Below are 27462 nucleotides of genomic sequence, written 5' to 3'. Positions count from 1 at the left end.
TTGTATAGTGAGATGTTTTTAGCTTTAAATTATGTAATTCAGTCACCAGGATTGCGTATTTTATTAACCATACACCCTAACCCAAACCTGACCCTAAACCCAACTGTCAGTGGAGTAAAAATGTAATCTTGTGGGGAAAATGAAACCTCTAAATCACACTCCCCTGCTGAAAGTTCAGCATTACTGGTCACCTGCTTATGTTGTGTTTTGGTTGATGGTCCCCAAGTAAGGTATGCAGGTGTGCTGGTGATCCTACCAGGCTTTTAAACTAGCTTAACCAACTTCATAAGAAAGACCATGCTGGTGAACAAGCTTCACCAGCTCAGTTTTGTGTTGTAAATCATGACTATGATGGTCCACCTGCTAGAACAGCACTAACCAGCATAAACCAGGATGGGAATTTCATGCAGGAAACATAAAAGTAATCCATAAGACTCCAGTGGTTTAATCCATATCTTCAGAAGTGATATGATAGGTGTGGGTGAGAAACAGAACACTATTTAAGTCCTTTTTTTTTTTACTCTAAATCTTCACTTTAATTTTAACTTTCCGATGTGAAAGTGAAACTAAACAGGCATCACATGTGACTTTTGGATGCAAAAGTGAAAGTGAGAGTGGAGATTTAGAGTAAAAAAGGACTTAAATTTTGAACTTTTTCTCACCCACACCTATTATATCGCTTCTGGAGACATGGATTTAACCACTGGAGTCTTATGCATTACTTCTATGTTTCCTTAATGTGTTTTTTTTTTTGGAGCTACAAAGGTCTGATCTCCATTCACTTGCATTGTATGGACCTACAGAGCTGGGATGTTTTTTTCTAAAAATCTTTGTTTGTGTTCTACTGAAGAAAGAAAGTCATACAAATCTGGGATGGCATGAGAGTAAGTAAATGATGAGAGAATTTTCATTTTTGGGTGTGCTATCCCTTTAAAGTGCCTTTGACTAATAATGTGACGCATATTCTTATCATCTCTACTAAGCAGATAAGCCTCAACATGTGTGCAAAAGATGAATCCAGCTAATTAATCCTCAGTTGTTAAACTGGAGATAAACAGGGATTATGTTGCTTGCGCAGTGTGAATGAGTGTGCAGGTTACCCTGGTGACTCTCTGCTCTTTCACGTTTTGATGGAAATGCTGTGGATATTCTTACATTTACATTTATGCATTTAGCTGAAGCTTTTATCCAAAGCAACTTACAGTGCACTTATTACAGGGACAATCCCCACAGAGCAACCTGGAGTTAAGTGCCTTGCTCAAGGACACAATGGTGGTGGCTGTGGGGATCGAACCAGCAACCTTCTCACTACCATCTACGTGCTATAGCCCACTACACCACCACCACTCACATTTCTTGATTTTGCTGTTGTTTGGCGATGTCATTACGCCTGGAGGCCGTGCCTCCTCTCCGTTGAGCCTTTAGCTGTTTTCTGTATGTTCCACGTATGTTCAATGTTCACAGAGGGCAAGGGCGAGAGAGACCCACCAATTGGACATGAGTGTTTTCATTGTCCACGCAGCATTGAGAGCATCAAAGGAATGCTTGGGGTTCCAGGTTAAGCTCTACTGACAACAATTCTGTCATAATGTCAGTTACCACAGAAATTAATTTTTACTTGTCGCTGTGCAAGTTAGAATTGTTCAGTTTCAATGTCATGACCACAAAATGCCTGTAAAACAGGTAAACTGCGGCCAATTTTACATGTTAAGTGCTAGGATACCAGAATATAGATTTAGACTTTATCACTCACATAATTGACATTAATCCACAAATGCTGTTGATAGATTTTAACTTGCATTAAACCCGGAAAAGCCCTTTTAATTGACATAGAAAGACAAACATAAGACCATCCAGCTGTCTAAGTCACCGTGCAAAGGACACGGGTGGACACTGTTCTGTCTGCTAACTATGGCCTCTACAGAATGATGGTGCTGACCGCTACATCAGCCCTTGAGCATCAGTAATGACTAGACGCTGAAGGGAAACAAGGGAGGATGCAAAAAAAGGGGGATACGGATGGAAAGAAAATATGATAACAGGCTTTAACACCCTGTTCCTCCACTTACCCCGTTGACACTATTATCCTTCCTCTTTTTCTCACCCCACATGATAGAATTACAGTTATTAGAATGGACCCCTGCTACTACAGCAGAGCAAATATCAAACAGCTGTGCTAATCGTGCCATTTAATTGTGCATTAAAAATTCATAAGCAATGATGCCACACATGGATGTAACTAATGATAATAACATGCACTTTAGTGTGTTCCGGACTCCCGAGCTTACCATTTCATGGGATAAAAAGATGTTAGCAGAAGCATGCGGCAGGGTTACATTTTCACACCAGAAACTAGTGCATTCACGACCCAATGCTTGAAGTATAAATAATGGCTGAATTTTCATGTTTGGGTGAACTATCACTTTAAGCACAGAAGCGAGCATGCTAGAGGGTTTATTTCTGCTGTTGATTGCTGTTATCTTGTTCAGATTTGGAGGAGTCTTTATTTTTTCATGCGTCACATTTCCCAGCTGATGCAGACGACACGCTTGAGTCTTCCAGCTGTAACAAGAGAGATGGATTAAACTCAGAGACAAAGGACTGAACAAGCATCCAATTAGCCACTAAACGAATGTCATACAATAGGCAAATGAAAAATCAATAGCTTTGCAACAACGATGCCCTCATTGTACATTCTGCTAATGGCTGCAGCAATTGAGATCATCCTCTTTGCTTGTCACTACTTCAGAAAACCACCATCTATCAGATAGTGATTGGCCTTTTAGGGCTATGAACATTAACCTCGGTTTAAACTGGAAAATTAATTCAATTAGAGAGCACCCCCCCACACACACACACATTCACACATTAAACCAGCGTGGTGGTTTGCTGGTCTTTGCCACCAGGCTGGTTTCCATTGGTCATAGATTTACAGTTTAAAGGAATTTTTGGCACTTATCAGTGGGTCAGGCTGGAAGACCAACTAAACCAGCTAAAAAAAAAACAGTTTGGCCAGGCTGGGAGACCAGCAAAACCATTTTAGACTGGTTTAAGATGGTGTTTTCAGCAGAGTCTAGTGCACAGTTGTATTCAGTGTCTGAGAGTGAAAAGATGCCATGGTCTATTGATTAGCGTGCATGTTCTGACATTAAGTTGTGATGCTAATGAGGCCGACATGAGTTAGGCTATGTTCAGACTGCAGGCAAATCTGATTTTTTCTCAAATCAGATCTTTTCAGGCAGACTGTCCGCACTATTAATTGCAAGTGATCAAATCAGATTTGCGCATTCAGACATAACCAACCTATCTGCATGGGTTGCTTTGGTAATGACACAGGCGTACCCACGTGACGATGCTTTCAAAAAAGATGCGGGAAAAATGGAGGTGCATCATCTCGCTCTCCAAATAAGTGCCCTGTCCAGTTGCGGTGCAGAACTCCTCCGTCGCACAAGAAAAACTCAGCGATGGAGGAGACTGGTAAATATTGTGATGTTCCGTGCTGCAGTCACCGATTTTTTACATCATCGTTGTGTGTCGTGTTAAGAGTGACGCAAAAGACCATTTGAAATCCGATTTGAGCAGCCAGAGCGTCAGGACTGAGACACATCTGAAAAAATCTGATTTAACTCGCATTTTAAACCACCTCCCGATGTGGTTTGAATCAGATTCGGAAAAATCTGATTTCATGTGGTTTTTTGCTGTCCAGATTATCAAAACTCATCTGGATACAATCTGGATATGCAAAAAATTGGATTTTTAGTGGCAGTCTGAACATAGCCTTAGAATCTTGCTGACCCTGTTTCTCCTTCCTTTCCTGTCTTCTCTCCATTCTTGTATCAATAAGAGTAGCAAAAAATACTAAAATTAAAGATGGGGTGCCTCCACTGCATATTTTCACAATAACTGCTGCAATAATGCATGCAACGACCATCACTTCTGCAATAGAGCATGCAAAGGCCATCACAGTAGCAGTAATGCATGCAACGACCATCACTGCTGCAATAAAGCATGCAACAATCATGGAACGACCATCATAGCTTCAGTAAAACATGCACTCTGCTGCATGTGATGGCCATCACTGCTGCAATAAAGCGCTGAGTGACCATCACTGCTGCAGTAATGCATGCAACGACCATCACTGCAGCAGTAGAGCATTCAAAGACATCACTGCTGTGGGAAAGTATGCAACAATCATCATAGCTTCAGTAAAACATGCGATAGCTGCTCTCTGTTGCATGCGATGGCCATCACTGCTGCAGTAAAGCATGGAGCAACTATCACAGCTTCAGTAAAGCATGCGGCGGCTGCTCACTGTTGCATGCAATGGCCACCACTGCAGCAGTAAAAAAATTTGACAACCATCACTCATGCAGTAAAGCATACAAAGGCCATTACTGCTGCAGTAAAGCATGCAACAGCCATCATTATTGCTATAAAGTATGCGACAGCCATCATTGTTGCAGAAAAGCATCTAACCACCATCACTGCTGTAGTAAAGCTTCTGATGACCATCACTGCTGCAGTAAAACAAGCAACGAACATCACTGCTGCAGTAAAACAAGCTACGAACATCACTGCTGCAGTAAAGCATGCAAAAATCATGATGAAGCACCCAACTGGATTGGTAATGGCAGCGCTGTGGGTGTGACGTTGTTCTATAATAGCTGTCTCATGGTTGAGCGAGAATTAGGCCGGATTAGCATGCTTTATGTGTGGCTATTGCAAGGTACCCATGATACCTGTCTAATTGCATTTGTTGTGGTACTGACAACTCTCTGTAGTCGCAATGCTAGCTTACTAATGATGTCTGACAAGAAACCACGCACGGCTTCCCATCACGCTCAAACTATCTCTCAGTGCTAGCATGTGTTTGCTACGTCTACGTCTATCTGCATGATGTCCAGGGTGCCTGTTTATATATACATACAAACTGCAGTATAAACAGTATGTGTATACAAATGTGTACAGTTTGACATATTTCTACTGCCATATATACCATCATATCTTAAAGTATATACTGTTGTACACTATACTGTCATATCATCCTTTTTTAGTATAAGCACACACTTACTGGTACTCTCTTTGTACCAACATGTCCCTCCATACCATGCCCTTAGTTTCCTTCTCTCACATCCAAACTGGCTGCACTGGCTAACCACCTCAGCCGTATGCAGCTAGGCAAGCTCTAATGAGCCCAGTGCCTAAGACATTACATGCCCCCAAAACTCTCCACGTTCCAGGCCACAGCTTCAGTCCCCACAGGAATTCAGGGGGAAAGCATGTCTCCCTCTTTAAAGGGCCTAATGAAGCCATTACATTCCACGGAAGAGAGACTCTGTCTTTGGGTTAAACAAGGGCTTCTGTTATTTTGATGTTGTGACCTCCTACACAAGGCTGCCAAGTGATGTCCAGTGCAGTGGCGGATTTAGGCACGGGGCACTTTTACTCTGCAGTTTATTCTGGCCAAGAGCTGCCACCTTAAACACGAAAAGACCATCTGACTTGAATGTAAAAAGTTCAACAACAGTTTACTTTGTTTTATGTGCCGTTTAAGGGCGGATTTACCTAAAATAGTTAATATTGCTGTTGATAAAACACACCCGCCTTTACTTGGCTTCAACAATCTGTAATTGTATAAGCATGCAATTTGTATCATTTATCAAAAAAACAACAGTGACAAATGGCTTAATGCTAATTAAGGGTACTTGTTATGATAGGACTATAGGTGAATGTAACTCTGTCTTCGTAGAGTATCATTAACTGTCCCCAGGGTGGCATTAGCTATCAAGATCTTTGACAATGTGTTAATTCATCACCATTATCAACTCTCAAAAGTGCTAGAAAACAACTACAGGACATCAAACACAACATATGTTGACAATGAACTGGATTTCGTTTGCTCATTTATTTCTACGTATTCCTTTAGCAGACAAAAGTCTGGTAGACAAAAGTTCATAAATGATGTGACAAACCATGTAGTACTTACACAAGCGGCAAAGAATTTATGATATTTATGATATACAGTAAGTAAGGCTGAGAAATATATTGAGTGTTCACAATATATTTTCAGTTATTTTGCAGGCAATATAAAATCAAGCAACACTGTGATTTTAATGTGCTTTATGTTTCCCAAAGACTGTGTCATAACACTAATGAAGTGATCACTCTTTGTTTTGTGACTTGCAATTTTTAAATTGTTTTAATTGTGTATTAGATTAAGACTAGTAAATGCCATTATAGTTGGTAAGTTCCATTAATATCCATGAATAAGTATCGATTTCAGTGAATTGATTCAAAACTTTTGATTTAACAATTCATTTGCATAATTACTCAAAACTGTTAACGTTAAATTGTGTATCATATGCATTTAAATGTTTTAGTAAAAAAATATATATTTAGGTAAATATTGCTGTTAATAACCATGTATTGTTATATTTGGGCATACAAATGGAAATGATTATATATCATATATACAATATCATAAGATTTTGTATTGTGTTCTTTTATTGAAAAACAGTGTGAACACCGTTCCTTGATTGCTTTAAAATAGATTTTAAGTTTTTTTTTTTTTTTTTTGTTTTTTTGCCATAGAAATTTTGAACATAATTGTCTACAGTGTCAGTTTGGTCAAAATGATGTTTTCTTTACTTTTCTTAAAAATAAATAAATGCATAAAAAAACCTTTAAGTAATTTCATGCAAATACATAGTGTTATACTGTATATTCAAGTTAAACTGTATATTAAATATTGTCAAAATACTGAAAATTAGATAAAGAATAGAGAAAGATATTTAGTTTTTGTTTTATCGCCTAACCTCATATTTAAGGTCTAAACTTATGCAGTAAACTTTTCCATTCACAGATGAAAAGATGAATATCTCCCAGCAAGTTCAAATTCCATAAACCTTTCTTTTTTGACAATAGAGCAGATTGTGCATGGGTGACTCTGCCTAGACATCCTAAAAGCACATTACCATCTGCAAAGTTCCACCTCACTTGCTTTTATTTTTACTGTAAGCTTCGCAGAAAACATCTTCAGAGAGGTCAGGGCGTCATGGTTGAAATAAATTGCAAAACCAATACTACTGTCTTTTCATATGCCTTTATGAAAGCTTATAAAGATGTGAAGACTTCAAGGAAAACTCTAGAATGAAGGATGGTGTGATAACGTTTGTTTTTTAACAGCAGTGCAGCTTCAAGTATTAAACATCTTTGAAAAAGCCCTGCTGAAAAAACAGTTGCAACCATCCTACGGTTGTTCTCTGGTTTCCCAGCCTGGCCTTGCTGGTTAGCCTGGTCTTTTTTTGATGGATTTAGAGGGGTATTGGGCACTTGACAGGCTGGATCTGCGTAAACCAAGGGGTCAAGGTTTGACTGTTCAGCCTAGTCCAGTTAGGCCTTGCTGGTAGATGCTGTTACTACAATAGTAAGCAGTCAAAAAGCCTGTTTCTCCATTGACGGCTATTTAAAGTAGCCTTATTCTGATGTCTTAATTTTTCACAACTTATAATGGACTTACATTTTCCTTTTTGCTGCCTTTTGTAGAAGTAAAATGTATTCTATACTGTATGTCTATATTCAGCCATATAATCACTTTGGGTGAACAAGTCTAAACACACCACGTTTTTATGACCCTTATTGTGATTTTGCATCCTTTTTGAAGCTTGAAAGCTCCTTGTTCATAGTACTTGCTTGGAAAATAGCTACCAAAATTGTCAAAAACATTTTGCTTCCTCAAAGTAACCTGGTCAGACTGGAACTCATTACAATAATCTGTGGCTAGTGGATATACAATTAGGCTTAGACAAGAGAACATCCATACTTTCTAGCGTATATTGATGTTTGCAGATTGACTACTACATCCATTGATCCCTACTGTAAGTGGACTCTGTTCTCCTTAACAAGCTCAGACAACTAGTGTTTTCAAAGACAAATACGATTGAAGCTTCCCGCCTGCCAGGCTGGATGAGCCGAGCACAGATCCGCTGCAGAATGGCAGCTGGTGTCTGATAATGAATCAAGCTCTGGCCAGCTGTGTGATAGATGGATCTGTCTGTCGGAGCTGATTAGCTGCGTCTGAACGCCAGAGAATTACAACTGTGTTGCTGTAACTGTTACACTGTGTCTGTGTGAAGGACCTTCTCTCTCCTTGTGTGCTGAGATGAAATGATTTAGACTGGATGTTCTTTCTACTCTCACTCTCCCATTTCAGTTTCCTTGAGTTTCCTCTCAGTTTTTCTTTACGGTAAATGATAAAGGTACGAAAGTGAATTTGTTATGTACTTGATGACAACAGAAATGTTTTCTAGAGTTTGAACTCTTATTTATGCAGGATTGTCATACAAGGACAACAGTTCTTTGTGACTCATTGTTTATATAATTTAACATGACATTCGTAGGAGTATAAGATTACTTTAATATATACAGAAGAGTAATGCAATAATTTAACCTTGTCCTAAACTGCTTATTGATTTTCACTTGCTCTGTACTGTTGATGTTTTTAGGAAAACAATAAAACAGAATGCAGATGTTCAAGAACCATTTTAACATGTTAGAGAGTGATCAAATTTATGCAAATGACTGAGGTACGAGTCTAGAAGAGTACACGAGTCGACACGCGAGCCAAAAGTGTCATAGAAGCACCACAAAATGGAGTGGTTGCTTCAGCAATAGCGTTTTTCATCCCACATTTACTTTTTTGACACTATTGGTTAGGTTTATGCTTAGGGTTGGGAGGTCGGTTTTGTAAAACTCTATAGAGCATTAACTTTAAAAACCTCATCTGATTGGGAGAACATTTAACTTTTATAGTGCCACACAGTGGACATTTCTCTTCGGAACTGCAGTGGTACGTTTATGGAGTCACGTAATATTTAAAATCAACACACTTTATCATTAAAAATAGATGTCAAAAGATAACTTGAGGCTTTATGGGATCCTTCAAAACAAGAAAATGGACACTGAGAGACATTTGGTGCTGTGGGAAAATGTTGCGCTATGCACGTGATACTGTGTACTGTTGCTAATATCCATTCAATGTTAAAATTAGTTCTCGTACCCCAGTTTATTATGCAGAGACATCCTCATGGGACTATCCATTTGTACAACCAATGGAAGACAGGGGGAGTTTTCTCGAATCTGTATGAAAACAGTCATTATTTTTGCAGTTTGGTGACGCAGCGCTAATGGCACAGAAAGTACACACTTTGTCTTTTATAATTTGGTAACACTTTAAGAAATGCTTTAATAAACTATTGTTCATTGTTAGTTATACCAAATGCATTAACTAATGTTAACAAATACAACCTTATTGTAAAGTGTTACCTATAATTTCAGTTTTTATTATTTTTTGGAAAGTTTTAAGAAAGACATCCATGATCTCTTGGATGAATATAAAACATCACCAACTTGGAATAACACAGAAAAGTTTTAAGGGAAAATATGTCATGAGTGCTGCTGAAGTGCACACTGCTTATTGCTCTGCTCTGGTTTGAAAGCTCTTGTCCCAAGGGGGAGGACGATGCCTTGTGGTCCCAGTCAGGCATTTTGTTGACTTTGATGGAAAGCCCCCCCCCCCCCCCCCCACTATGCTCTTTTAAGACTGTCACAGGGACATCAGAGACATTTGGCTTGACAAAAGCAGTTCTGACATTGACTGTGATCTTAAGATCTGAGTTGAAATATTTCAGAGGGATTGCCTCTACAAAGGTAACGCACATTTACGGATTGGGTGAATTAATTGCATATTAATCTTGTTTAACACACCTATTTTCCTCATATGACGTTAAATGAACACAAATATTCTATAATTCAACCAGATCCCATTGTAAAACAATTACATTCTGAGTGCATTTACATGTATGTAAACCTCACTCCCCTGGCCTCAAGAGGCACACTAGCGACTGACGCTTGATAGGACGCCAGCCTCCCATGCCGGCTGACACCGGTTCGGATCCCACTCGGAGCGGGTCGAGCAAGACTGGTTGCACTTACACCGATAATGCTTAATAAGCCGACAATGTGTATGTTCATGTAAACGGCTTAGACTTTCCTTTATCGGGGTAAGATTATAAACGGATTAAAAATAAACTGATCAGCACACATACAATTTAGCCCATTACCCCGATTTTGTATTACATGTAAACGCCTTTATCGGCGTTTTTACCAGATTATGCAAGTGTTGTGTGCATGACTGTTTGCGTTTTGATGTCAAAAGCAGATAATCTGATTATTTCAAATCTTATGTAAATGCGGTTTTATTGCTCATTTTTTGGTGCACTCCAAAAAATGTTTCACCTACTTTTAAGATGTACGCATTTCAATATGATTTTTAACTAATTTTTATTATTAAAACTTAAATTAATTAGTTTTTATTTTATTTTATTTTGATAAAGATTATAAATTAGATCAATTAGATGGAGTTTTGTTATGAAATTTTCTTTTTCTTTTTTTTTTTTTGTTATCTGTGTATTGGTGTGCAAGTAAACATGCTCAATCAAACATCACGTCTCAGTTGATTGTGACAATTTTTCAAGCTGTTATACAGAATAAGAATTAAAGTCAACATAGCATACAACCCATTTTACTTCTGTTACCCATTTTATATTTCCGTGTGTAACAGGATATTCAAAAAGAAAAAAGAAAAAGAAAAATGCGGGGTGGGTCTTGAATTTATCACATTTCTTGTAGCCAAGTGGAGAAATTTCATGTAATTTAAATTTAGACATAAATTGGATGTGGCCCCTTTAAGAACCAGTGTTTTGCGACACCCGCTTTCCGGCACTCTCTCGTGTTACACACAGGTGTGCTGTTTAGAGATGAGAGATCATACATTGTGCAAGAGAGCTCCCAGTTTTGTTCACTGGTTGATAATTCTTTGGGTAAATATCAGATTTTAAACATAATGCTCATAAAGTGCATTAAATATGTGTTCACAATAGTCATATGTTAAAATTAAGTGTTTGTTATGGGTTATTTCTGAAGGGTGCATATGGATTGCATGTGTGGAGTTTTTGCATACATGCTGGAACTTGGTATGTAAATTTAGAATTAATCATACCTCATTTACTGATTTATAGCCCTGAGTGTTTTCCAGTTTAGTGAATAAGTGTTATACGTGTTATATGTAAAAACATGTGTAATGGGAATTTTATTGTTTTATACAAGTCCCTAAAGCCTGGTTAAAAATGCACAAAATGCTGTGAATGACACAGTATAAGCATGTATTAAGGTGACATATGCTGAAGCATATGTGTAGGCTAATGCCTTGTTTGTATTTTCTTTTGACATTAGTCCTTACCGTATTTCATTTGTTGTATTTAATTGAACCATATTTAATTTTTGTGTTTAATTTCTGTTTTCTGTTCATCGACTGCTTTCTTTTTTTGCTATTTAAAAACAGCCAGTAGAATAAAACCCTAAAAGATGTTTTCGTAATCATGTTGTTTCTTTACAACCCACAGGCTAGATTTCTAAATAACTATTTTGCTGTTTGAACTTTAACCAATAGCCTGCATGGCCTTGGTGATGTCAGCTGAAAAGTAAAGTCATTTCAGAGGCAGATCAAGTTATGTTTTATTGAAAGATTTATTAAGATAAACCATTGTTTTCTTTGGAAAATTGTGCACTGATTAATTGCACAATAAGACCAGGATAGTGTGTTTAGAAAAGTTAATAGGGTCAATTTTGAGATTGTGTTGACTGATAGGGACTCTTATTGTGTGTATAATTGTGGTTCCCTGTCTGTCACTCACTCGACTTTGTGTCGATGTAGTGACACTAGGGGTCACTCTTGGGAGCCCGAGACACCTTTGATAAAAGGCCAATGAAAATTGGCCAGTGGTATTTGCATGCCACTCCCCCGGACATACGGGTAGAAAAGAAGCTGGTATGCAACCACTCATTCAGATTTTCTCTTTGGAGCCGAACGGTCATGCTCACTGAACATGACTGTTCATTCACCTGCAGGATCTGACGGTGCATTTCAGCAGCTTCTCCCCCCTCTGCACTGGTGCACTGCAGAGAATCCCCCTGGGCGCTTCGACAGAAATAAAAGAGTATATTTCTCTAAAAGTGTATATTTCTCTAAAAGAGTGGCACACACGAAACGTCTTTTTAAAGACGCGTCTTGTTAAAGATGCCTTTCCTTTGTGTGTTATTCCTGGTTGCGCTCATTATCTCTCGCCTTCTGACGGTCACGATCACTGTCTTTCGTGTCTGGGCACTGCTCACGCTGAGACAGCATTCGTGGTTGGGTCATGTACTCATTGCGAGAACATGTCCATGGCAACGATGCGGTCGCGGCTTACCTTCGTAAGAAAGCAAGCCACCCCAGAGGCTCCCCGCCTCAGTCCTTCTACCCACAGGTATGAGGCCAGCGCTGCTAGCACTGGGGGCGATTTGGGGACCCCAGTGGGACCAGTACTTCTGATGAGATTTTCCCTCCGGCTGAGATGAAGAAGGGGTTTTACAGTCCCTACTTCATTGTACTGAAAAAAGGCGGTGGGTTGCGGCCAATCTTGGACCTGCAAGTACTGAACCGGGCTTTACACAGACTCCCGTCCTAGATGCTGACGCAAAGACACACTCTAGCGAGCATCCGGCATCAAGATTTGTTCGCGGCAGTAGACCTGAAGGACGTGTACTTCCAAGTCTCGATTCTACCTCACACACCCTTCCTGCGGTTTGCATTCGAGGGTCAGGTGTATCAGTACAAGGTCCTCCCTTTCGGTCTGTCCTTGTTCCCTCGCGTCTTCATGAAGGTCGCGGAGGCAGCCCTTGCCCCGCTAAGGGAAGTGGGCATTCGCATCCTCAACTATCCCGATGGTTGGCTAATCCTAGCTCACTCTCGGGATGTGTTGTGTGCACACAGGGACCTGGTGCTCTCGCACCTCAGCCAACTAGGGCTTCGGGTCAACTGGGAAAAGAGCAAGCTCCTCCCGGTTCAGAGCATCTCTTTTCTCGGTTTGGAGTTGGACTCAGTCTCGTTGACGGCGCGCCTCACAAACGAGCACGCACAGTCGGTGCTGACCTGTTTGAAGGCGTTCAAACATAAAACAGTGGTTCCACTGAAATTTTTTTCAGAGGCTCCTGGGGCATATGGCATCCTCAGTGGTGGCCACTCATCGTGTGGCCATCACGCCGATCTGTCACCGTCTCTTCAGCCCTTGGACCGACCTCACATTTCTACAGGCAGGTGTTCCCATAGAGCAGGTCTCCAGGTGCGTCGTGGTCACGACAGACGCCTCCAAAACGGGCTGGGGCACTGTTTGCAATGGGCATGCTTCCGCTGGCTTATGGACGGGCCCATAACTGCTTTGGCACATCAACTGCCTCGAGTTGCTGGCAATTCTGCTCGCCCTGCGGAGGTTCCGGCCGTTGATCCAGGGCAGGCACAGATAGACCTGTTCGCCTTCCAAGAATCCTCCCACTGCCCGCTCTGGTACGCCCTGACCAAGGCACCTCTTGGTATAGACGCGCTGGCACACAGCTGGCCCCCTGGCCTGTGCAAATATGCGTTTCCCCCAGTGAGCCTACTTGCACAGACTCTGTGCAAGGTCAGGGAGGACGAGGAGCAGGTCATTCTGGTAGCATCCTACTGGCCCACCCAGACGTGGTTCTCGGACCTCACGCTCCTTGCGACAGCCCCCCCCCGGCGAATTCCCCTGAGGAAGGACCTTCTTTCTCAGGGACCATCTGGCACCCATGACCAAACCTCTGGAATCTCCATGTCTGGCCCCTGGATGGGACGCAGAAGACCTAAGCGGTCTACCACCCACAGTGGTAGACACGATCACCCAGGCTAGGGCCCCCTCTATGGGGTGCCTGTATGCCTTTAAGTGGCGTGTCTGGTGTTCTTCCCGATGGGAAGACCCCCAGAGATGCACAGTCAGACCAGTGCTTTCCTTCCTGCAGGAGAGGTTGGAAGGGTGGCTGTCCCCTTCCACCTTGAAGGTATACGTAGCCGCTATAGCAGCACACCACGACACAGTGGACGGTAAGTCCTTAGGGAAGCACGACCTGATCATCAGGTTCCTGAGAGGTGCCAGGAGGCTGAACCCCTCCAGACCGTGCCTCGTTCCCTCATGGGACCTCTCTGTAGTTCTTCAGGGTCTACAGAGAGCCCCCTTTGAGCCTTTGCAGTCAGCTGAGCTTAAGGCACTCTTCTTGAAGACTGCCCTCCTGACTGCGCTCACCTCCATCAAGATGGTAGGAGACCTGCAAGCATTCTCTGTCAGCGAAACGTGCCTAGATTTCGGTCCGGGCTACTCTCACGTGATCTTGAGACCCGACCAGGCTATGTGCCCAAGGTTCCCAGCCCTGTCGTTGCTGTGTCCAGTGCGCGCTTTACGCATCTATTAGGATCGCTTGCAGAGCTTTAGGATCTCTGAGCAGCTCTTTGTCTGCTTTGGTGCACAGCAGAAAGGAAGCACTGTCTCCAAGCAGAGGATCGCCCACTGGCTCATTGACGCCATAGCTATGGCATATCACGCCCAGGACGTGCCGCCCCGGTGGGGCTACGAGCCCATTCTACCAGGGGTGTAGCTGCCTCCTGGGCCCTGGCCAGGGGTGCCTCTCTAACAGACATTTGCAGAGCAGCGGGCTGGGCAACACCCAACACCTTTGCGAGGTTCTACAACCTCCGGGTGGAGCTGATTTTGTCCCGGGTAGTGGCACGCAATGCAAGCAGATAAGCCCGGGATAGCCGGCCAGGTGTATCGCTTGCACATAGCACCTTTCACCTTCTATGAGCTGAAGACCTGCATCATTAATTCCCAGTAGTGTTCACAAACTATGTTCCCTGGTTGACTTCCTCCGAGCCCTGTGGCAGTCGAGTTTTCGGAGAGACTTGCTGCTGGCCCAGTACACGTGCTAACTAAGAGCCCTGTTCTGGGGCAGGTGCTCCGCATGTGGCGGTTCCCTGTAAGGTAACCCCATGCGATGTATATCTTCTGCTAATTCGATTCCCTGTTGGCAAACTGCGTCTTCCTTGGGCAGAGCCCCCTCTGCCACAGTCTCCATGTTGGTAGTAACTCCTCCCCCGTTGAGTAGGATCTATCATGAGACTTCTCCACATGACATACTTCCGACATAGTTCGGCAAGACCATGTGACGTATTTTCCACTTAAATATCCCCCCTCTCTCTGGGCGAGGTGTGGTCTCTGCGGTGTCCTCCCCTTGGGAGGGACACCCACTGACTAGACCTGGTCGGCCCAGTTGGATATACCCCCTTTTTTTAGGGAGTGGAAAAAAAGAAGGGGAAAAGAGGCCACGACTGGGCTAGCCTCTCTCTATCTTTTGGGTAGTCGACTTGTCCCCAAAGGGCCGTTCGACACTCATAACAATGTTGGGGGAGGTTATGTGTCGGCCTGGTGCGCTGGCTACAAGGCACACAATTGTCTGCCCATCACACACCGCCAGTTCAAGTAATACAGTTCAGCCAGTTGCGGCATTTCATATAGGGACCCCTAGTGTCACTACATCAACACAACGTTGAGTGAGTGACAGATAGGGAACGTCATGGTTACTTGTGTAACCTCCGTTCCCTGATGAAGGGAATGAGACGTTGTGTCCCTCCTGCCACAATGTTGAACTACCCGCTGAAATGGCCGGGACCTTGTCTTGGCTCCTCAGCATAAAACCAGAATGAGTGGTTGCATACCAGCTCCTTTTATACCCGTATGTCCGGGGGAATGGCATGCAAATACCACTCGCCAATTTTCATTGGCCTTTTATCAAAGATCAGAGGTGTCTCGGGCTCCCAAGAGTGACCCCTAGTGTCACTACATCGACACAATGTCTCGTTCCCTCCATCAGGGAACGGAGGTTACACAAGTAACCAAGACGTTTTCTTTTCTTTAAAAAAAATATTCAAATGCAGCCATTTTTGGCCCAGTCAGTGCTTGACAAATAATTTATAATTTATTCACCCTCCACCAAATATTTTAAAACCATGGATTTTAAAGTTTTATCATTCCCAAGCCACTCATTTCATACTTCAAAAAACTTTTATTATTGAGCCCCAGGATGTGAATTTATGCCGGGTTTAGCCATGCATTTATATTCTGTTCCTTGCCTTCCTTTTTCTCTGTCATTCATATTTTTATGTTCTAACTTTTATGACCAGGGCATTATTTCGTGTCCAATAGAAAGCAAAGGGTATGACAATACTATCATACTATACTCATTCTATTTTTGCAGTATGTAAACTGAGCATTTGTGATCAACTGGTTTGGGGTTTTCAATGGCCAATATGGATGTCTAGAGAGCAGGATGGCCGATATAATGCAGATATACAGTATATAATATAATTTAATAATGAACAAAATTTGATGAGCAAAATGTTATTTTACACAATGCAGTGCGCAATCAGCATTCCATTTCCAGTGGATGAATAAACACGATTTTTAAGATCTCCATGACTCATTATCTGATATGAATGCACACAGATGCACCATATATACTGTATAAATATAAATGCACACAGTTCATCTGTGGCTTTAAGCGTATAGCCAACTACATATTACTGTCTGGAAGCCAGAAGGGTGAATCTTGTGTGATTAACTTCAGTTGTGTCCCAGGGTAGATTTTTGAGGTAGATTGGATCAAGGTCTCAAATTGACATGGTGGTCCAATCACCCTTTACAGATGTGTAATTTCATGAAGGAAATCAGCTAATTAGGCTCTCCAATTTCCACATGTTCCATGTTCCCGTTAGAGCTTGTCCGATTGAGTCGATTTACCATAGTTTCACCCAGACATCTGCCACTGTGTCCTCTGACTGTTCATTTATGTGTGCACCAAAGCAGGGGTGGAGCTAGGGGGTGGCCAGGGGTGGCTCTGGCTCTGGCCACTCGCAATTGCCGTTTTGATCATTTTTTGTCTTGTGCATTTTTGCAATATATACACTCAAACTGGAGGTTGAAATCAGCTATTTCTGGAGAAAATCTATTGTCCAAAGGTCATTATTGCAAAATAAACCCTTTCAGAGTAATACAAAACCTCTCCGCTCCATTACTTAATTAATAATTCTGTTCAATAAATACATGTAAAAATAATAATCACAAACAATTATTTCACTAAGTAAAATACTTAATCAGTCTAACTTTACGCTGTTTACGATTTGCAATTAACTTGCATTAAATGGAAATTAACATTACTATTGTTATTATGATTGTTTATTACAGTATATGCATTATCACTATATGTGTTTTAAATGTTGGCTTTTTTACAACTGCTTTGAATGTTGCTTATCCAGTCAGATTTTAGGTCAGGAAATGTGTGTTATATAATAAAACTAGATTTTTATATTTTCAAAAGAAAATGTGAGTGATGCTTGCCTTTGCAGATTTTGTCACTACATTGTGAGTGGTTGCCAGGGCATTGGTGTGCGGTTGCTAAGGTATTCTAAATGGTTATAGCCTATTGCTAGGGAGTTGCTAGGTGGTTGCTGGGGTGTTCTGGGTTGTTGCTTACTGGACCAAGTCCAAAGTCTTTCCAGCAAGTCAGTCCACTCTCGGCCATCTTTGGGACGCTCTCAGGAGGCTATTTTCAGTCATGCCAGTGCAGCTCCTATTTACTTGAATAGAGAAAGACCGAAATCTGAAAAACGGTTGGTCAAGATTACAATCAAAGAACATATTTCAAATCAGCAATAAAATTTGATCATATTGGACTCATAAATTGTGCTTCTTTACCTCATACTATGCTAACGCACGCAATTTTTCCAGCTTGTATAGCTAATGCGCATGCGCGTTAGCGAGTTGACTGACTGACGATGTCTGCATCTAAAAGGTGACTGGATTTTTTACTTGTAAGGCAGGACTTCCTTTCTATATCCGTTGACCGTTGGGCTCTTGAACTTCTTGGCTGGACGTTACAGTTTCTCCCATTCATTTAAATAGAAGTGGCCCGTCTCTGCTAAATAGTCTCTGACCAAGTCTCTATAACATTCTGGGTTCCCGATATGGCTTGGGTCCCTCTTCAATGTAAGTCGATAGGAGTTTTAACATTCACCAGGTAAAAGTCATAAGTCCGATTGTTTAGAAAAGTACAGTAATAAGCACTCTCCTTAAATCCACTAAATTTGAGGTGTCATTCATCGTTTGTATCACAAACGAAGATGAACAAGTTTAAAGTTTATTACTTGTTTTAAGGATTTGTTTATATCTCTAACCCCAAGTATGAGTAATAGTAATAGTAATGCTTGCCTTAGCAGTTTCATCAAATGAAGTCTTAACTCAGTGTGTCATTCCCAGCTTCTGGATGACTATGTTTTTTGTTGCTGACAATGAGCTCCCTGTTGCCTGAATTTTGGAGGGGAGTCTCAGCTTGTATCTCGCTTGTAACAGCTTGTTGATTTTCTTATTGTAGAGTTGCCCAGAGACCCTCTAAACTGCAGGGTTCGGTCTTGTGCACTGGTAATATCAAATTGACACAAGAATCAAGACCCACTCAAAGCTCACAGTGGAAGGAAATAAGTGGCAGCTGTAATGTCAGACCCCTCTGTTGGTTGCCATTGTTAACAACAAAAAATCCTGACAAACCTCAGCAGAGAGCTGGAACAGCGGCCAATGGCTCATTTGTGCAAAGTGGAAAGCTCTGATTGGCAGTTGAACCCCTGGTCAGATGCACATGTGTCATTATATTGTGCATTGTGTTGTGTTTTGGAGAGCTGTGATATGTTCCAGTGCTTCAGCCCATAACGTTGGCATTCTTGAGGAGTTCCACCAGTGGAATTGCAATTGGCAAGAGTGTTAGCTGAAAACTGGCTTTCCCAAAGGAGTTTATTTTCATTGATATTTGTTAGTCAGACTCGGCTGCAAGCAAGTCTGGTCATTGTAGGGACACGATCAGTCTGATGGACACTTTGTGTTTTGGAGACCTAGAATCGAATGGATTGATGGCTTGGTTATATCCCTGGACAAGTTCCCTGTCAGTCGGTCTGTTTACATGCTCAGAACATCAATGCACTATTCAACAAAATGTTCGAATAGTGTTAATTGTCCATATGTTGCATGAAGTTGTCTTCAGAAAACCAGCAGTTGTATTAAAGATGCAACAAGCAGACAACATACATCTTAAAGTTGGAAACCATTGTTTTCTGGGAATGGACACATACTGTATTCTATTGACTGCACCCACCAATGAAAAATAGTTCCACGCCACTCGCATAGTTAAGCCATAAATGGCTTTTTGATAGACTAAAACGAACAAATAGTATGTTTGTCTAACGTTCCCAGCCAGGCTAGCTAGCTAAAGTAAGCTAACTAAATAGATAGTTAAGACTAGGGTATAGGCTACTTTGTTTTTTGACATCTCAAGCATGGGTGAGCCTTTCAAAGTATACTTTTTTTAAACATGAACATCAGGGGCACTGCGGATGCTTTGGGATATTTTTTTAGCACATTTAACACCACGCAGGCGCATGCAGCGACAACACACAAAACTTAGACTGTTCGTGTGTCTAGATAAAGTAGGCTGCTCATGGACAGTCCACATGCACTGCGCTAATGATGAAATTTGCATCAATCACGCGCACTTTTTGTGAGACATACCAGCCTACAGAAAACCAAAAAATACTTTGGCCTTTACTATGTAATTGTATTTCAAGTGCTGCATTGCTACCTCAAAGACAGAGACTTACCAACATGATAAATTCTTTGGTTAACATACGATAATGATTTACTCTATTTTATAACAATTCATTATTCCATTAAAATGATCTTTATTGGAGAAAGTGTAAAGTTGTAACTCACCCATCTTAAATCTCATCAGTCAGGAGTTGACATTCAACTTGAGCTCATGCTAATAAAATGTCTCGTTCTTTGCACGATACATGTGGTTTGTCCTTTTGTTATTGATGTTTTGTTCGTGAACGAATGTTTTTTTTTTTTTTTGTGCAAATCTTTTAAGTGAATAAATCATTGCTGTTCACCTCCATACACTGACTCATATTTCTCACTCACTGATGTCTCTCCCTTTTGAAGCCAATGAGCTCTACTGCTTTTCATGTCTGTAAAGACTGACTGAAGCATGTGCCAATAGCATTCGAGTGCGGGCTGTGAAGGAGCATATCATTGGTTCGACCGGCTGAACGAAAACACCCCTTCACTGCACTAGTTCTAGTTGGTCATTTGAGTCTGAATGAGATGAGACATGGTTTATGAACAAACGGAATTGCTGGTAAAGTTGATCGCGAACGAAATGAACGACTCACTCAGTTATCTGGTTCATGAATGAGCATCTGCTGAATGACTGAATGAAAGGAGCCACATCATTCGTTCAGTTCGGCATGTGAGTCAATCACGTTCAGTGTTGACCTGGCATTTGTGGTGAAAATGGTTATTGTGTTTAAACTAAGATTTTTAAGTGTCTTCGTACATTTGTAGACATGCAAATTACCTTTTGTGTTGCTTTTAAAGACTGACTTTAGCACGAGCCAATAGCATTCGAGAGCAGGCTGTGAAGGAGCATATCATTGGTTTAACCCACTGAACAAAGACACCCCTCACTGAACTAGTCAGTTATGTTGTTTGTGAATGAACTTGAATGTACTGGTAAACTCATTCGTGTCCGAACTAAATGAATAAGTCAGCTTTTTCTTGAATGATTTTCCGACTGAACGAGAGGAGGAGCTGCGTGTCATTCGTTCAGTTCGTCAATCTTGTTGAACAAGAAATGGAGCCGGAAGAATTATGAATAAAAGTGAGTGATGACCACACATTACAATGACATATAAATGTTTTTGAAACTCATGATTACTTTTTTAGTAGGCTAGGATTGTTGTCTTTTTTTATATAGCTTGATGAATAGTCATACTCAGCATGATATGATAGATATGCTTTGTTGTCATTTGTGGGAAAATGCTTATGATGCTTAAAGACTCTGAAGTGCTGAAGTCTTTTAGTAGAATTGTAGACATGCAAATGTTAAAAGATTTGTCACTTGCTCTGGTCATGAATGACTGCTTTTGGTTTAATGCTATTAATTAAAAGACTGTCATTTGACGCCATCTACAGGCACAGAGGCGTAACTTGAAGAAATGGTCATTCAGCGAATCAATGAACGAATCTGAACAAATATTTTTGGTGATCGGAATCAAAAGAATCGAGTCACCACCACTACTACTTGTTACACAATGCGCCATGGTGCTTCACGTCTGTTGTGCAGCCCCCTAGACACTTGCGGTGTAGACTAAAGTCGGGAAGCTCGATTCATTTTAGCAAATCATTTTGTTTTGACGATTTGTTTAATTTGAGTCATCACTTAAAATCAATAGAAATTTCATGTAGTTTTTTTTTAATTAAAATTGCTGTTTATCATGTTATTTCCTCTGTTCGGTTATATACTGTAGATTGCGTCAAATATTTTTTTTGTTAACAATATTGTTAAGAACATCTCTAACCACAGTGCTGCCAATTTTGATAATAGTGTTGATTATTAATAATTATTCCTATTTAGTTAATAAAATCATTCCCCTTTCAAAGTTTCACTCCTAAACAAAGTCAAGTTGGGTGATCTGCCGAAGCTTTACAAATAGGTTTGATTTAGTCACTTAAGTATTGGTTCAAAAGTATGATTCTTCACACACCACTAGTGTAGACAGCTCCATTGATTATAATGGGAGCACTTCACACATTCAGAGTAGACCCGTGTATGTCAAAAAGAGGGTGGAAAAAATGTCATTTAAGACTAAATAATTTTTTTTGGGTGCAAGAAACTTGGACTAACAGTATAAGTGGACAAAATCAAATGATAGTGTACGATAAGGCCAGACTTCAGTTGCTGCTGTCAAATGAGTCAACTCATATTCTTGGATATACATCATTGGATGTGCACATGGCAAAACGTTTGCAGTCATTCATTAGCATCAACTCACCTATTGAGTCTCGAGTTTCTCGAGTGAAGTAGCTCTTGTAGATGTGGGGTAATTACAAACCAGCGCTGGCAGGCCATCAGTCAAGTGTGCACTCAGGAAACACATGATGAATGGCAAGGGGAAGCCGGCAGGGAGAGGCGGTTCTTGTCTTGATAAAGACTTCAGTTTTGAAAAACAGCTGATGCCCTTTCTGTCAATTTGCGTAGTAACTCCAAAATGACTGTATTAGCGCAAAAAAGGTTCTCTGGGTCCTCTGTTATCTCTGTGTTGTGAAGATTAGCTGAAAGGGATTGTGGAAACAGAGGAGTGTGCAGGGAGGTGTCTGTCAGCAGACTTCCATCCATCTATCCATCCATTTCTATAGCCGCTTGTCCTATGTAGGGTTGCGTGTAGTGCTGGAGCCTATCCCAGCTGTCTCGGGCCGAAGGAAGGCAAGGAAACACCCTGGACAGGTGGCCAGTCCATCACAGCTGATGGGACTCCATTACCATAAATTTAAAAGGCCTGAAATATTGATTTAACATGAAAGAAAACTGAACATTTAGCCATTTCATTTCAATTTATTTTACATGACTAGATTATTCATAATTTAAAGAGATAGTCCACCCAAAATGTAATATTGTACTCACTCTTTTGTTGCGTGAAACCTGTATAGGCCTATGTTGTGCAGTTTTTCGTGTAAATTTAGCAAGCAGAATTTCCAAGTTGCCCTTTTCCATACAGCTAAAGTGAATTAACTGTCAAGCTCCAAAAAGGGCAAAGTATAATAAAAGTAGTACAACTTGCATGCTATATTGCGTATATATTCTCAAGCTATATGATAACTTTGTGCGAGGAACAGACAAAAATGTTATTAGATATTCACCAAAAATTTCCAGAAAACTTTCAAACTTTCAAACTTTTCATTTGCCTTAATATTGTTACAATAATAATAATAAATGAGATGCGTCATACTAGGTTTGACGTCAATTAAATTCAGTTATAAGTAGAGCTGTCGGAATTAATGCTTTAACACATGCGAGTAATTTAAAAGGTGGATGAGAGTTTAAGGGATTTAATGCCCCTTGCAATGAATATGCAACCTATGGGGAAACTATTTCTTTCAATTAGTCAAACTTCCACTTAGGCTTTGGGAAACGTTTAATGTTACTTGAATTGGTGCTATTTTAGTGCATTTCTATCTTAATACTGTGGAAGGCTTTGTTTGGGAAATGTTTATAAAGCATTAAATTGTTACATATTGTTTTGTTTTCTTTCCTAAGATAGAAATCAATTTATTTTGACAGGAAAAGAAGTATATATGGTATCAAATTTCAGCATTTTCAAAATCTGCGATTAATAATTTGTCAAAGAAAAAAACATATTTTAGTTGATGATAATGTGCAAAATGACAAAAACATGTATCAAAATGTAACAGACCAAACATTTAAAAAAATGTATAAAAAAAAAACTATTTAAACGTATAAAATGTATTAAACCTTCATTAACATAAACAACATCAGAAACCTGAGCTCCTGAAATAACAGCATATAATGAGTATACCGAAGTATTAGCTTCTATATAAAAGTGTTGTTAATTCTTCACGCTTAGTCCATGTGTTAGTCAGTTTAGGATACTGCGTGAAGCTGACGTCTCACTAGCCAACTCCAGACAACTTGATTTTAGCAGAGTGTCGCACCTACAGACGGTTATGCTGAAATCGCGCGTTCTTAAGTTGGAAGTCTGTCATTCTGCGCGTAACTAAGTTCATCTGTTCACTCACTTCATTGTTTGTGCAGATGTAAGTTGTAATATTAAGTTTATGTTGTGGATAAAGCAGATTAATGGCATTTTCTTCATTTTTTGTTGACATATTCAAAAAACCTTTCGCCAACGAACATTATCGTCACTCATTTCATTGATGAGATTCACACTGCGTGCAGTGCGTCTTGATGCACCGTATTTGTACATACGTAAGAATAGTATTTGCGCGTTACAGTTTTGGAGTTTGACAGCCTAAATCCCTATTCACTTTCATATGAAGGTAAATCAGTAGCAAAACTTGAAAGCTTACATATTTGGATTTGAGAACTTGTACAATAAATATTTGTAGTCGTAAGTTGAAATTTACATTCACAGCACCGATGTGAAAACTTGTAAAATAATCATTTGAAGTTGAATGTTGCAATCTGCACTCACAGAAAATAATTCAAAGCTTGTGTTCTGAATTCACAATTGCAGACAAGTAGTCACAAATGTGTAAAATTACATTCACATAAATACAGCTACAGACACAAAACAACCACAAATCGGCATTTACAACCTCTCAAATCTGGCACTGCAACTTTAAATCTTCACACCTTGACTTTTGCAACTACTTTTGCGGAAAACCTGTAGCAAAACTCACTTGTGCACTTGTAAATTCTGATGCGAGAGAGCAAGAGCAGTGTTTGGAGGGGGATTGGGCAATGAAGTCGTTTTATTGGTTAATGCCTAGCCAATGAAATTGGATGTTTTTGTATGCGATTTAAGGCTCTAAAGTATGAGTTTAACTTTTGTAACCTCTGAGGGTTACAAAACCGTAAATAAAGAATGCAGTTTACAAACTCTGTCATGCATGAAGACTGGCATCAGTGTGCTATCAGATTGGGCTTATTAATTAAGGTTATTTTTAGCTCTGATTCACAGAGGATGTTTGGATTCCCGGAGGCTCTGTCAACTCGCGTCCGCTCTGACTCAGTCATGCTGCAGTGTAAGCAAGGGAATGCTGGACAAAGAAAACTGTCCGCTATTTATTCCACGGTGAAGTTCTTCACATTGAGCGATTCCTGATGAAACACAATGATGTTAATAATGCATTCCTTCAGAGTGAGAGCGAATCCGTGTTCCCACCCATGCTGGCAGTCCGCATGGCACATTTCAACAGTAAATGATGTGCAGAGAGATTCCAGCCCTTCCCGCAGGCTGTGGATGCTAGATTCTTACGTAGAGGATTGGGTAAATTAAGAGGGAGAGCCATTCACCGGGGAAAATGTATTGCACTTTTCGTAGCTCAGGAGAATTCTCAGTTGTGATTCATTTAAATGTAAACTTCATCTCAGATGTTTTGCCTAAAACAAATTCCCTTTGGAATAACTTTCTTTCTTCCATGGGACACAAAAGGAGATGTTAAGCAGTATGTTAGTCTCAGCAACCATTGGCTTTCATTGCATCTTTTTTCCTGCTGTCATTCTGCCTAACATCTCCTTTTGTGTTCTATAGAAGATAGAAAATCCTGTGGTTTTTATAACAAGTGATAATAGATTTTTCATTTTTGGGTGAACTATCACTTTAAGTAATGCTGTTTTGTATTCATATGCTTGAATTTCAGTTTCTTGAATGTGTTTTTTTCCGCCTATCTGTGAGGAACCGTTTTTCCCCCTCGTTGCATCGCTTTAATTTAGAGGGTAATGTTATTCTCATGTTGAAGTCAACAGCTCACTGGTGCGTAAAATGCAGCAAAAAGTAACTGTGGATGCAGGACGAATATTGCTTTCAACAAAGCTGACTCGCTTGCCAGTTCTGCTTTGTCACAGATCTTTACTGACCTTGTTGAGTGTCTCTAGCACTAGACACCAGTGTCTTAAGGCCAGACAACTTGTAGCGAAGTCAGCTTGGTTGCCAGATATTTATGTTTACTCATGCAGAGTTTGAATTTCAAAATCCAACTAGACTTCATTTCTTCTGTGAAACACAAAAGGAGATGTGAGGTAAAATGCCCCAGGTGTTCTTTTTCTTACAATGGAAGTGAGTGAGGACAGACATTATCAAGTTTCAAAAAGCACAAAACGCATCACAAAAGATTTGTATTTATTTGTTTATTTTTAAAAGTGAAAAAGTGGATGGTTTATAGTTATTTATTGTAGCTATAGTGGCAATAGTTATAGGGCAATATTTGTCAATTTATGCAAATACTTTTGAGGCGGTAATATGTTTTGACAGATTAAGACTAGATAGGTAACGTTTTTCAAATACAAACTTTAATGTTATCTTGACAAGAGAGAGCAACTCAAAGCAGATCAAAGGCTTTTGTAGGTTTGTTTACATTTGAATTTTTGATAGCTGGAATTTAAATGAACGAGCATTCCGTTTATCCATTTGAACATTCTGTCAGTGTAAAGGGGGTCGCACATCAGACGCATCTGGCGGACGACATGGCGCGTTCTAAAATTCGAAACAACTGTTTTCAACGAAGGTACGCACACCGTCACTGCCACTCGGCGTCTGTCGTTTCAAGTTGTACTTCCGACTTGGAAACTCGTGCAAAATCTTCAGCTCTGATTTCACTGAGATGCAGGTGAGTGACGTCACACAAACATGTTGGCACCCAGGGAGGTGTACAAAATGAATGATAAACATTCACTTTTATTGAATAATATCGATCAATGACTCAAAGTTTCTACATCACATGATAATAAAACTTGTTCAACAAATGTTTGCTGTAACAGGTGTTCAAAATATGGTAAATTATACTCTTTTTGATAATCGTACACTTGTAGCACAGATGCTAGCATTTCAGCATCGTTTATCAATTTGGTTGCTATGAGACATCTCTGGTGATAGTTGAACACATACCAAGCTAGTGGCAGCGTCATCTTTCGAGCATCGGGCATTAGAATGCATTTTTGGTCGGAGATCAGAGATATCAAGTAAGTATATCTATCTATATATTTTGAGAAGAAAAAAAACCTAAACCAAGTTTATAGAGTAATGGTATGTTAGCTCTGTCAAGCCAACATAACAATATATATTTAAAAATAACCACTTCAGAAAAGGGTACACCATTTCCTGTTAATTTCAATCACATTTGGCATTACATAACATCAAGGATTCTTTAAACATTGAGCATTCTTCATAACAAATCTATTCCTGCCATTTAAGAATAAACTGTGTTTTATGGGGGGCTTTAGCCCCTGCAACAATGCGCCTTTTTACTACAAATACTATCCTTTTCATTATTGCACAGTTATTAAAAAACTGAAAATGGCAAATAAGTCTTTTGTGTGCTAATATCAGCATTAATTTGCATCATTTTAAAAGTTCAAAACCAACTATTAGACATGCACACGATGAACTCAAGGATCAGGAAATTTTTGCAGTGCATTTTAAGTTGCTATTTAGTATTTTGAGGGAAAATTAAATCACCGGTGGGCCTTTAGCCCCATTGTACCCCTATCATTCTCTATGTATAGAAAGAATCACCCGGAACATTCTGCTAATATTTTTCCTTTGTGTTCCACAGAAGAAAGTAAGTCATATGTGTTTGAAACAACATGAGAGTGAGTAAATGATGGCAGAATTTTCATTTTCGTGTGAACAATCTAGAATGCTGACTAGGGGTCAGTCCACCTGGCAATAACGGACTTATCAACTCAAACGGGACAGGATGCAGCTTGATAGTCACAAGTGGAGCCCCTTGTGGTTAGGGCCAGACCAGAAAGAGGAAGAACTTATTGCTAATGGTATATCTTTCATCTCTATCCTGTGCCTAAGGTGTCAGATGCCCGTTTCTCTCTCTCTTGTTGTGAAGTGTGAGTCAGACCATTATCTCGGTCTGCTTTGCT

The 27462-nt window shown here is 40.3% G+C and overlaps 2 protein-coding genes across 4 annotated transcripts in view; both read left to right on the top strand.

Moving 5' to 3' along the window:
* LOC127436539 (synaptophysin-like protein 1) overlaps nt 1–27462 on the top strand; it is a 323805-nt gene that overhangs the window by 149335 nt on the left and 147008 nt on the right. The gene's annotated exons all lie outside the window — the stretch shown is intronic.
* Nucleotides 1–27462, top strand: part of LOC127436511 (metabotropic glutamate receptor 8-like) — a 219695-nt gene that overhangs the window by 88068 nt on the left and 104165 nt on the right. The window lies entirely within an intron of this gene.

This window comes from Myxocyprinus asiaticus, chromosome 47 (assembly GCF_019703515.2).
Source record: "Myxocyprinus asiaticus isolate MX2 ecotype Aquarium Trade chromosome 47, UBuf_Myxa_2, whole genome shotgun sequence".
Taxonomy (NCBI): Eukaryota; Metazoa; Chordata; class Actinopteri; order Cypriniformes; family Catostomidae; genus Myxocyprinus; species Myxocyprinus asiaticus.
The sequence above is the reverse complement of the archived record's forward strand: the minus strand, read 5'-3'. Positions and strand labels throughout refer to the sequence as shown.